At 43.7% G+C, this 12,074-nt stretch overlaps 3 protein-coding genes across 3 annotated transcripts in view; all 3 read left to right on the top strand.

Annotated features, from left to right (window-relative positions):
* The window catches only part of LOC111958395 (uncharacterized), a 131,429-nt gene extending 122,731 nt beyond the window's left edge, over nucleotides 1-8,698 (top strand). Inside the window, exon 4 of the transcript XR_011474809.1 lies at nucleotides 8,627-8,698. The gene's annotated coding sequence lies outside the window, so the exon portion shown is untranslated. The remainder of the gene's footprint in view (nucleotides 1-8,626) is intronic.
* Nucleotides 1-12,074, top strand: part of LOC111958311 (uncharacterized) — a 206,519-nt gene that overhangs the window by 165,651 nt on the left and 28,794 nt on the right. The window lies entirely within an intron of this gene.
* The window catches only part of LOC112067934 (uncharacterized), an 80,070-nt gene that overhangs the window by 39,202 nt on the left and 28,794 nt on the right, over nucleotides 1-12,074 (top strand). The window lies entirely within an intron of this gene.

Raw genomic sequence — 12,074 nt, 5'->3', positions numbered from 1 at the left:
GACTCCGTTACACCAGCTCTGTCAGGAGGAATGGGCCAAAATTCACCCAACTTATTGTGGGAAGCTTGTGGAAGGCTACCCAAAACATTTGACCCAAGTTAAACAATTTAAAGGCAATGCTACCAAATACTAATTGAGTGTATGTACATTTCTGACCCACTGGGAATGTGATGAAAGAAATAAAAGCTGAAATAAATCATTCTCTCTACTATTATTCTGACATTTCACATTCTTAAAATAAAGTGGTGATCCTAACTGACCTAAGACAGGGAATTTTTACTAGTAATAGTCAATGATGAATATCAAGCTAAGTAAAATTCTTATAGTGAATATTACGTTGAAGATGACTTTGTTTCAAAGGTAAAAATAAAAACAATTATACATTCACGACTTGTTTCAAATCCAATGTATTTTCCACGTAGATTCCATGTCACAAAACTTTGACAAATTATGTTGAAACAATGTTGAATTAACCAGTTTGTGCCCAGTGGGTAGTGACGTGTAATGTAGTACTAGTTCGTTTTTTGTAGTTCATTCTGTTGGTATTGGACGTAGCTGGGAACTGGATGAGATGAACTGAGGAAAGAATGAGTATGATGAGTATGTGATGGTGTCTGTCACTTTTCATCACTTTAGTATTTTTACACACTTTGTCCCTTTAGGTGTTTTTAGACAATCATAGTGCCTTAATTCATGTTTATTCTTAATTCATGTTTATTTGACATGAAGCTGTGTGTAATGTTGAACTTTTTCCAAAGTATTCTAAAATTAATTTGATCAAAGCGAAGTTACCATAGTGAGAAGTTACTCTACTTGTCATGTATCGTTTTGTGCAATCATAAAAATGATTCTAATGCCATTTTGTTTAAAAGAATACTAAATACTAAATTGACTCTGCTGACTAACTTGGTTATTTTGTATCATTTGCAGACTGTTTGGACTTAGACAGACAGACATGTCTCTGTATATAACTAAGCAAAAAAAGAAACGTCCCCTTTTCAGGACCCTGTTTTTCAAAGATAATTCGTGAAAATCCAAATAACTTCACAGATCTTCATTGTAAAGGGTTTAAACACTGTTTCCCATGCTTGTTCAATGAACCATAAACAATTAATGAACCTGTACCCGTGGAACGGTCGTTAAGACACTAACAGCTTACAGACAGACGGTAGGCAATTAAGGTCACAGTTCTGAAAACCTAGGACACTAAAGAGGCCTTTCTACTGACTATGAAAAACACAAAAATTAAGAGGCCCAGGGTCCCTGCTCATCTGCGTGAACGTGCCTTAGGCATGCTGCAAGGAGGCATGAGGATTGCAGATGTGGCCAGGGCAATAAATTGCAATGTCCGTACTGTGAGACGCCTAAGACAGCGCTACAGGGAGACAGGATGGACAGCTGATCGCCCTCGCAGTGGCAGACCACGTGTAACAACACCTGCACAGGATTGGTACATCCAAATATCACACCTGCGGGACAGGTACAGGATGGCAACAACTGGCAACAACTACACCAGGAACACACTCTCTTCATCAGTGCTCAGACTGTCCGCAATAGGCTGAGAGAGGCTGGACTGAGGACTTGTAGGCCTGTTGTAAGGCAGGTCCTCACCAGACATCACCGGCAACAACGTCGCCTATGGGCACAAACCCACAGTCGCTGGACCAGACAGGACTGGCAAAAAGTGCTCTTCACTGACAAATCGTGGTTTTGTCTCACTAGAGGTGATGGTTGGATTTGCGTTTATCGTCGAAGGAATGAGCGTTACACCGAGGCCTGTACTCTGGAGAGGGAGCGATTTGGATGTGGAGGGTCCGTCATGGTCTGTTGCGGTGTGTCACAGCGTCATCGGACTGAGCTTGTTGTCATTGCAGACAATCTCAACGCTGTGCTTTACAGGGAAGACATCCTCCTCCCTCATGTGGTACCCTTCCTGCAGGCTCATCCTGACATGACCCTCCAGCATGACAATGCCACCAGCCATATTGCTCGTTCTGTGCGTGATTTCCTGCAAGACAGGAATGTCAGTGTTCGGCCATGGCCAGCGAAGAGCCCAGATCTCAATCCCATTGAGCACGTCTGGGACCTGTTGGATCGGAGGGTGAGGGCTAGGNGAGGGACAGAGACTCCACCACCACACAGAACACAACCAGTGGACAGGTGGACTGAACAACCTCAGTCCTGGTGGTCATCAGAGAGACAGAGGCTCCAGTCAGTGATCCAGTCTGCAGCCCAGACCCTTCTCTTCACGGTCTCAGTGCATGGTTACCCCACAAATACAGACAGGGTCAGGTTGAGCGTTCACCATGAGAGGTACCTAGCCTGTAACATGGCACACAATCACAACAACACCCAAACAATGGCTAGAGGTCAAGGAGGGAGCTCAAAGACTAACCACCTGAGGGTGGTGGCTGCTGCTGCTACCTCTGGTGTCATTGGGTCACAACGTGGGATGCCGAGCATTTGGACGGATACTGTCAACCTGTACGCCTGCCCTAAGTGTGGGAAGCGCTTTGCTGAGGCAAACTATGTGAAGAGGCGCCAGACCGTTCACACCAAGGACAAGCCCTTCAAGTGCAATCTATGTTACAAGAGCTTCTCCTTCCTGACTAACCTTACCAGACATAGGAGTGTCCACAACCGGGAGAAATTGAAGCAGGGTGGCATGAGATGTACACAGGGGATGTCTGGAAACCATTCTTTAGCCCTGACATATTATAGTTATCATGTGAAGTGTCTTAGGGTAAGGGGGTAATTAACCGCATACCCCTCATTAACCCTTTGTTAACTTATCATTTGAAACAGGCTTGTGTAAATACCTGTTTTTAGAGAGACAGTGAACCTAAGCTAGAACAAGTATAGTTGAATATTTACTTTACTGAGGTGATGTAGATGGAATAGTAATTTTATTATTTTCTACTATATTCTTGCTAACACACTGTTCTTTCTAAACAAGCCTGCTCTGAGCTTGAAATATACTGATGAATAGGTTTTGATGTGTAATGTAATAAGCAGTACCTTATTTCAAAGAAAAGCGCGCATAACTTTTTATTTAACCACGCTGCTATGAGGTAAACCAACCAGATCATTGAAGAAAGCCGTTGGTGAGACGCTGGAGAGATAGCGCAAGTGCTATTTAAAGCTGAAAGTGCGTCGATTACAGTACTGAGAAGGATGAGTGGACAACAGTGAAGTCTAAGAATGGAACGAAAAGAGCTAAAATTGTTGTGGAAAATGAGTCTGATGAATCGTTTCTTTTTGGAGTAAGTTTTTGGGACGAGGATGTTCACTTGGGAAACTCTTTTGAAGTCAGGATGGTGAAGAAGGCGCTGGGAAAAGTGGATGCAGTCAGTAACCAAGAGTGGTATATCTAAAGAGCAAAACGAGCGTGCATTGTGGCTCGCGAAATTATCTACCCATGAAGTGGACAGCTTTGATTTTCAGAACAGGGCAACGGTAAAAGTATCTCTGGCATCCCGACATATCTCAGGCTAAAAAGTCCAGGTGTAGTTCATGTACGTCTCTTGACCCGTATGGTGGATGGGGAAAACCGAGCAAATTTGATCTGTATTACTGTTGTTTATTAAGAGTATCTCCCAACCTATGTAAAGCTGGGATATATTAGCGGACTAAACTCCACCTCATGGTGAAGGAAGTTTTCTGATGAACTTCACCACTAGTTGCCATCTTTGAGTAACAGCAATGAGCAAACAGTCAGTGGTTGTATTTGGTTAACATTTTACTGAAAAAGTAAGGATTTCAGCAAACAAAGTCACGGAACTACAGAGGACAAACACGCGTTTAATATTTTGACCAAAGTATTGACCTTGGGCGAATCGAGGTAGTTGGAGCTAGATTCCACAAAGCCTGGTCTCGGCTCCACGCCTTTGAAGTTCATCAGCACTGGTGGAAAAAGTATGCAATTGTCATATTTCAGTAAAAGTAAAGATACCTTGATAGAAAATTACTCAAGTAAAAGTCACCCAGTAAAATACAAAGCATTTGGTTTTAAATATACTTATGTATCAAAAGTAAATGTAATAGCTAAAATATACATACGTATTGAAAGTAAACGTATAAATCATTTCAAATTCCATTTATTAAACAAACCAGATGGCACCATTTTTGTGTTTTTTATTTACGGATAACCAGGGGCACACTCCAACATAATTTACAAACGAAGCATGTGTTTAGTGAGTCCGCCAGATCAGAGGCAACAGGGATGACCAGGGATGTTTTCTTAAGTGCATGAAATTGACAATTTTCCTGTCATGCTAGCGATTCAAAATGCAACGAGTACTTTGACTGTCACGGAAAATCTATGGAGTAAAACGTACATTTTCTTTAGGAATGTAGTGAAGTAAAATTAGTCAAATATAAATAGTAAAGTACAGACACCCCCAAAAACTACTTAAGTGGTACTTTAAAGTAATTTCACTTAAGTACTTTACACCACTGTTCATCAGAAACGAACTTCACCTGGGAGTTTAGTCCCCTAGGATAAATAAAAGATACGCCATGAGAGCGTTCGTGTAAAACCCGCGTTTCAAGTGTTTGCAGACGGGAGGTGTGTTATTGAAGAGTCTGAATGTAAAATGTTGCAACTGCGGTGGGCATCATATTCCCGACTTCCATGAGTGTCCTGTTAGGGTGAAAGAGGTAGAGGTGTCAAGGATCAGGGCTGTCCAGCAGATCTCCTATGTGGAGCTGGGGAGAGAGTCTAATGGGCAAGTGGCCAGTGGAAATGGTAGTGGATGCACAACATTTACAACAGTAAATGTTACTCGTCAGTCAAGAGATCTGGATACAGTCATTGTGAAGGTGGATTTTGTAACACTTATTGCCACAGTTATTAATTATATTGTTCATTGTCTGTGACTGAAAAGTATTAGGGGCATCAATATTTCATGGCAGAAGCACGGGCAAGGATACTGTCGTTGGAAGATGGCACGAACTTCCAGGCTCTTTTCTGAGCCTGTGTAGGGACCTGATTAGAATGTTTAATTTGAACAGAAAAGCAGGTTGATTTCGAACAGTTTAATGTTTTAATCGTTTGACTTATCCACCCCTACAGTAGGTGGCGGCATGCACTTCAAATTGTTGCGAAAGCCATTAAACCAGAGAGGAAGAATAAAACATAAATAATTCGTCAGTATAAACGGAAGTTAACATTGACCAAGAACAATTTCTTACATTTAGCGTTTTTATTGTGATTTAGACGTTTATTAACACCCTGGAAATCAATATGAATCCCTCGACTGCACAGCTTCACATATTTACACTAGGTAGTCTTTAATTCGCGTTGTCGACAGGGCGATATATGTTTTCTAGCTAGCTAGCTGCTAACGTTAGCTAACAATGGCTAACTGTATGGTTTTTCACACTCAAATAGCCTCCATTATGGAAGTGCTAGCAAATGCTGCGGTGGCAGAGATCTGTAAAATCGTGGACGACGACTATGCAGTGGTTCGTTTGGAAATAACTCAAAGCCATAAAGAAAACAGGGGATTGCGGAGGAAACTACAGCTGCTGGAACTGAAGATGGCACGAGACCGCGTCCTCGCTAGTCGTCCCAGTAGTGTGAAACTCCTCGACCGATATAGAGGATTGGCAAGAGGTACATTTTGATGTTGCAGAAGGCCGAGGCTGTCGCCCCGTTCCTCTCTGCGCATGTGTTCAGATGTGTGACCCAGAATTGGATCTTGGTCAGTGTTTGGATAGTATGCAATACTTACACTGATTACCTAGCCATCTTGCAAATGTTTTTTTATTTGACCAGGCTTCTTGCACAAAGACAAATTATCATATTCTATATAATATTGTAACCAGATTCTCGATTTACTGAATGTCGTGTTGTCAAACTCAATTAAAATAATATGCATGGAACAATAAATAGTTAAATAAGTTACAAGAAGTGTTACCTTCCATCCTAGACAGTTTCAATAGTGTACAATATAGCGTTGACCATACCTAATTTTACCACCCATTTCCTCCCAATCACTCTCTCAGGTGAAGGACATCTCACTCGAGGCCACAGGAGCTTTGTGAAGCCAGCGGCACATAACGCGTGTAGAGATGACCAACCAATCACTGTTGATGAGGGGAGTGGAACCTCAACCCAGCATGTTATTGTGATAGAGGTTAGTGTCACAGTGTAACATAAGAAATTACAGTACATCAAATGTGGCCCGTTTATTTCAGAAAGGCTCCCCTCTGCTATTCATTTGCTTACATGTACATCCTTATATCTAACATATGGGAGCTTGTGAAACTTCCCTTAGATATTGTTATCCAATTAAACTAATTTACTGGTAATAATAACCTCTCTTTTTGTGTCAGTCTGCAGATGCAGAGGCTGCAGGTCCTGGGGTCAAGCAGGAGAGATCTGAAGGAGAGGAGGACCCACGGCACAGCAGAGACATCCAGACTGGAGCAGCGGCTGGAGTGGCGCCCCCTGTAGCCATGGAGGACCTCACCGCCACCGGGCACGAGTCCAGGACCCGACGCAGCATCACGGAGGTCAGTGGAACTCCGAACGCCGTCCTCAAGTCAGAGACGGACACAGAGACGTTATCTGTAACACAAAGGCTTTTGCACACAGGATCTGACCACAGGTCATACCCAGGGGGCTGGGGCGACTGGGCTGTCCTCCTGTTCCCAGCTCAGAATATTTACTTTATGATAACCTGAGCTCAAGGGCGGTTCAAGTTAATACCCATTGAGACTCAGGTGATGCGTTAGAGGCTGGCAGTGATCTGTCTTGTTCTTACACTACAGAGGTGGACCCTGGTAACATATCCTTGGGTTTAGAGACACAGACTGATCTGTCTAGAGGGGACTGGAACCAGTACAGTAGTAGTGTATACTCTGAAGGGTGCCTAGATAAGAAAGGGGAGGTTATAGTTGTAGATGAGGTGACTGTAAAAGTGGAGGGCGATGTTCCTCTGACATTGAATGTAGACGAGACTCCCTCAGGAGAAGGACACTCGCAAGGTAGAGATTTCTTAGATTATAGGGAAAGCTTAGAGACAAATCCAAATGTCACGACCCACTCCCCTTTACACACACTTAGGGATCGAGACCCAGTGTCCACGTTGATGGGGCCTTCCAATTCACACGGCCGCCATGTACTTTTTGATCAGTTATTGAACTCAAACAGGGCTAGAGCGCAGGCTCAGGGAGGGAGAGCCACATCAGGCAATAGTAAAGAGAAACGGTTCCTCTGCATGTTCTGTAACAAAGGCTTCAGCTGCATCCAGAAGGTGGAGATCCACCAGAGGGTCCACACAGGGGTGAAACCCTTCAGCTGTACCCAGTGTCACATGCGCTTCACCCAGGCTGGTGACTTAAAGAGGCACCAGAGGGTTCACACAGGGGAGAAACCATTCAGCTGTACCCAGTGTCAGATGCGCTTCTCCCACTCGTCCAGCCTGAAGAGGCACCAAAGGGTCCACACAAGGGAAAACCCTAAGGGTACCCCCAGTGTAAGAAGAGGTTCACCCACTAGAACAAGCTAAAGATGCATCTGGAGGTCCATACGGGAAAAAGGCTGTTCGCACTGCAGGAAGAGGTTCTCAGAGAGGAGCTACCTCAGGATACACCAGCAGAAAAAACATTCCACTCTATAACATAGAAAGTAACCATTCCACTCAATAGCTTCTGACGTTTAGATCAAATCCTGCATTATAGACAAAGATTAATTTTCACTGTCAGCAGAAAATATCCACAGATGCATTTAGAATAGTGAGAGTAACAGATTTCAGTGTAGAATATTCCTGGGTAGAATATTGCATCCAGACATTGTGATATATAAGGCATAAATAAGCCTAAAAAGTCTGTTACATATTGTGTTTTGTACTGTGTAGGCTATATGATGTTCATACAGATTGAGACATATTTGAAATGTACATTTTAGTAATTTAGCAGGCACTCTTATCCACAGTGAATTACAGTTAATGCGTTCATTTTAAGAAAGCTGGGCTAAACAACCACGTAACACAGTCGTAGCAAGTACATTTCCCTAAATAAAGAACTTGTCAGCAAAGTCAGTGCTAGTAGGAAGACGCTGTTCTAGCTTCAGGGGGAAGCTGGTTCCATCATTGGGGTGTCAAGACAGAGAAGAGCTTTGACAGCGAGCTGACCACTCGTAAGGGTGGGACGGTGAAGAGACCAGAGGTGGCAGAATGGAGTGCTTAGATTGGGGTGTAGGATTTGAGCATAGCCTGAAGGTAGGGAGGGGCAGTTCACCTTGCTGCTCTGTAGGCAACCATCGTGGTCTTGTAGTGGATGCGAACTTCGACTGGAAGCCAGTGGAGTGTGCCGAGAAGCGGGGTGACATGGGAGGCGGACTGAAGCGTTCTAGATAAGTTTCAGGGGTTTGATGGCACAGGAGGGGAGCCCATCCAACAGAGAGTTTCAGAAGTGTAGACTGGAAATGACAACTGCTTGGATTAGGGCCTGCTCTGCTTCTTGTGTGAGTAAGGGTCGTACTCTACGGATGTTGTAGAGCATGAACCTTGGAGCGGGGTAGGCCTTCCCCGGGAGGAAGAGCTGTTCCATCTTGTCAAGGTTGAGCTTGAGGTGGTGGGCAGACATCCAAGCTGAGATGTCTGCCAGGTACGCAGAGAGACATGTGTATGTGTGGTTTTCATATGGTGTATTTAACATTTGTTTGTTTAATAAACACAATGGGACTTTTCTAAGACTTTTATTGAGACTCTATTCTGCAAACCCCTGACGGCGCTTTATAACCAATATATACACTTACTAAATATACCTACACATACCCACACACTAACAAACACCTACTGTACACGTCAAAATAGTTTAGTCAGGTTTGTCTGACTTTTGACTTATGATAACTGACTTATTTTTACCCACAACATCATATTTATGTCCACCATGATGGGTTTAACAACTACGAAGTAATTCTGTAACAACAGTATAGGACTCAAACGTAGTGGGGATGGGTAAACACTCCGGGGCCATACTTGTGAACATTAGAAACTGTTTAAATTTCAACAGTTGCTCTGTTTCTGCGCATTAGCTAAATAAAATCATTGATTTACTTGCACGTGATAGTAGGTTATTGTTTATTTATTTATTTAACTAGGCAAGTCAGTTAAGAACAAGTTCTTATTTTACAATGACTGTCTACCCCGGCCAAACCCTCACCTAACCCGCCCTATGGGACTCCCGATCACGGCCGGTTGTGATACAGCCTGGGATCGGGCCTGTAGTGACGCCTCTAGCACTGAGATGCAGTGCCTTAGACCACTGCGCAACTCGGGAGCCCAAAATTGTATCTGGTCTCATCAGATAACCTTCTACATGTTAGTCCTATGTTAACCTCACCAGATAACAGTGATTATTTCCTGGAACAAGTTCTGCATCAGCCAATTATAAATGTTGACGTAGATTGAGGTGAACAAACACTAGCATAAGAGTGACCTTAAAGTCAAGCACTCTCATTATCCTCCTACTGATGGCAGTATTGCAGTAACAGTGTTAGTTATTTTTTTAAAGTTGATCACCAGTCCGGACTCAAACGCACGTTGGCGAGCATCCACACTAGAGGAAAGTTTATCGTTTATCTTCTAAAGCAGGGCCGGTCCTAGCTTTTGGGGGCCCTAAGCGAGATTTGTTTGGCAGAGAGAGAATTTCAGTTTTAAAGTTGCTGTAATTCTACACATTTTGCCATGGGGCGCAGGCCGCTTATGCCTTGGACCGGCCCTGTTCTTCAATACACCTGTCAATCAACTAATCAACGCATCCTACTGCACGCTGTAGGCCTATTAATAAGGTGGTAACACAACCACTCACTGCTTTCAGGGTGTGTTCATAGTCATAGAGACAACTGAAAGTAAGATGCTAGATATTAGGCTTACATTAAATGTGTGAAGAGGAGAAGTGCAGGCAAAACCTTGTAAAGGTGAACCTTGTAAAGGTGAAGATTACCAATACATTTTATGAGTAGCTTCTTGTTGCTGACCGACACACAGGCTACTGGCACTGCTACATAAATAATCGTTGCTACTATAATACATAGAATTGTAGGCTACATTTACAATGTTTTAGATGCATTTTATAATCTACTTTTTCAGTCGAGGGCCCACAGTGGAGTGCTTTTTCCTCAAATTAAATCCTTGCCCAGAAGGGGATTCGAACTCGCGGCCATCATACCTTGCCATCTCTGGGTTTACTGCCTTAGTGGATTACACCACCAATTAGTGATGGCAGTAAGGGTAAATTACAACTATTTCACAAAACCACGAGCGTCTTTGACTTTTTTTTAAACAATGTACAGTACCAGTGAAAAGTTTGGAGACACCTACTCATTCAAGGGTTTTTCTTTATTTTTACTATTTTCTACATTGTAGAATAATAGGGAAGACATTAAAACTATGAAATCATGTAGTAACCAAAAAAGTGTTAAACAAATCTAAATATATTTTATATTTGAGATTCTTCAAAGTTGCCACCCTTTGCCTTGATGACAGCTTTGCACACTCTTGGCATTCTCTCAACCAGCTTCAACTGGAATGCTTTTCCAACAGTCTTGAAGGAGTTCCCACATATGCTGAGCACTTTTTGGCTGTTTTTCCTTCACTATGCGGTCCAACTCATCCCAAACCATCTCAATTGAGTTGAGGTTGGGTGATTGTCGAGGTCAGGTCATCTGATGCAGCACTCCATCACTCTCCTTCTTGGTCAAATATCCCTTACACAGCCTGGAGGTGTGTTGGGTCATTGTCCTGTTGAAAAACAAATGATAGTCCCACTAAGCACAAACCAGATGGGATGGTGTATCGCTGCACAATGCTGTGGTAGCCATGCTGGTTAAGTGTGCCTTTAATTCTGAATAAATCACTGACAGTGTCACCAGCAAAGCACACCACCACCTCCTCCATGCTTCACGATGGGAACCACACATGCGGACATCATCCGTTCACCTACTCTGCGTCTCACAAAGACATGGCGGTTGGAACCAAAAATCTCCAATTTGGTCTCATCAGACCAAAGGACAGATTTCCACCGGTCTAATGCCCAATGCTCGTGTTTCTTGACCCAAGCAAGTCTCTTCTCACTGGTGTTCTTTAGTTGTGGTTTCTAAGCATAAATTCGACCATGAAGTCCTGATTCACGCAGTCTCCTCTGAACAGTTGATGTTGAGATGTGTCTGTTACTTGAACTCTTTTAGCGATGGTAAGTCAAGGACCACTAACCACTTTCTAACATACTCCTGTCATACATATTTGTAGTGATGAGCTTAACCAGATTCAACAGACAACTCGAACAACTGTTCCTTCGCCAACACAAGCATCATCATGTTGACTCAAACAGAAAATGACGATGGAATACATCGTGTCCCTGCTAAACAAAAGGGGGGGGGGGTTCAAACCAAAACGTCAAAGTGCAAGTTTATCTGGTGTGGGCCACACACAAGCGCCTGCATCCTACGTCTCAGGCAGCTTGCAAATGGCCTTCTCCCGTCTTCTTGTGTGCGTGATTTCCTGCAGGAGCTAGACACCCACGGAATAGATCAGTTTTTGCTCAGGTTTTTTTCGGCTGTGAGAAATGTTACCCGGGCATGGGCCCCACCGCGACAGTAGCTCCAGATTCAATTTCCTCTCCTATTGAGCCACCCAAGACGCACCGTCTGGGACCTGTTGGAATCGGAAGGGTGAGGGCTGATACGGAGCCATCTTTTACACCCTCCTCCTCCCGCACACCTAAACCCAAACCACCGACCGCCCCATTCCGCTCGACGCCCGAGCACACATACCCACCACTGAACACAAATAACCCCACGAAGCTACACAGAGAAAGCTACCAAAACGAAATCACAACCCAACCCGCCCCAACAACATCACACAAACCACCCTCACAAAAGACGCCCCCTCAGAAATGTCTGGGAACTTGCAGGTGCCTTGGTGGAAGAGTGGGGTAACATCTCACAGCAAGAACTGGCAAATCTGGTGCAGTCCATGAGGAGATGCACTGCAGTACTTAATGCAGCTGGTGGCCACACCAGATACTGACTTTTACTTTTGATTTTGACCCCCCCGCCCTTG

Source organism: Salvelinus sp. IW2-2015, linkage group LG34, assembly GCF_002910315.2.
Source record: "Salvelinus sp. IW2-2015 linkage group LG34, ASM291031v2, whole genome shotgun sequence".
NCBI lineage: Eukaryota > Metazoa > Chordata > Actinopteri > Salmoniformes > Salmonidae > Salvelinus > Salvelinus sp. IW2-2015.
Note: the sequence above shows the minus strand (reverse complement) of the source record. Positions and strands in the feature narration are given on the sequence as shown.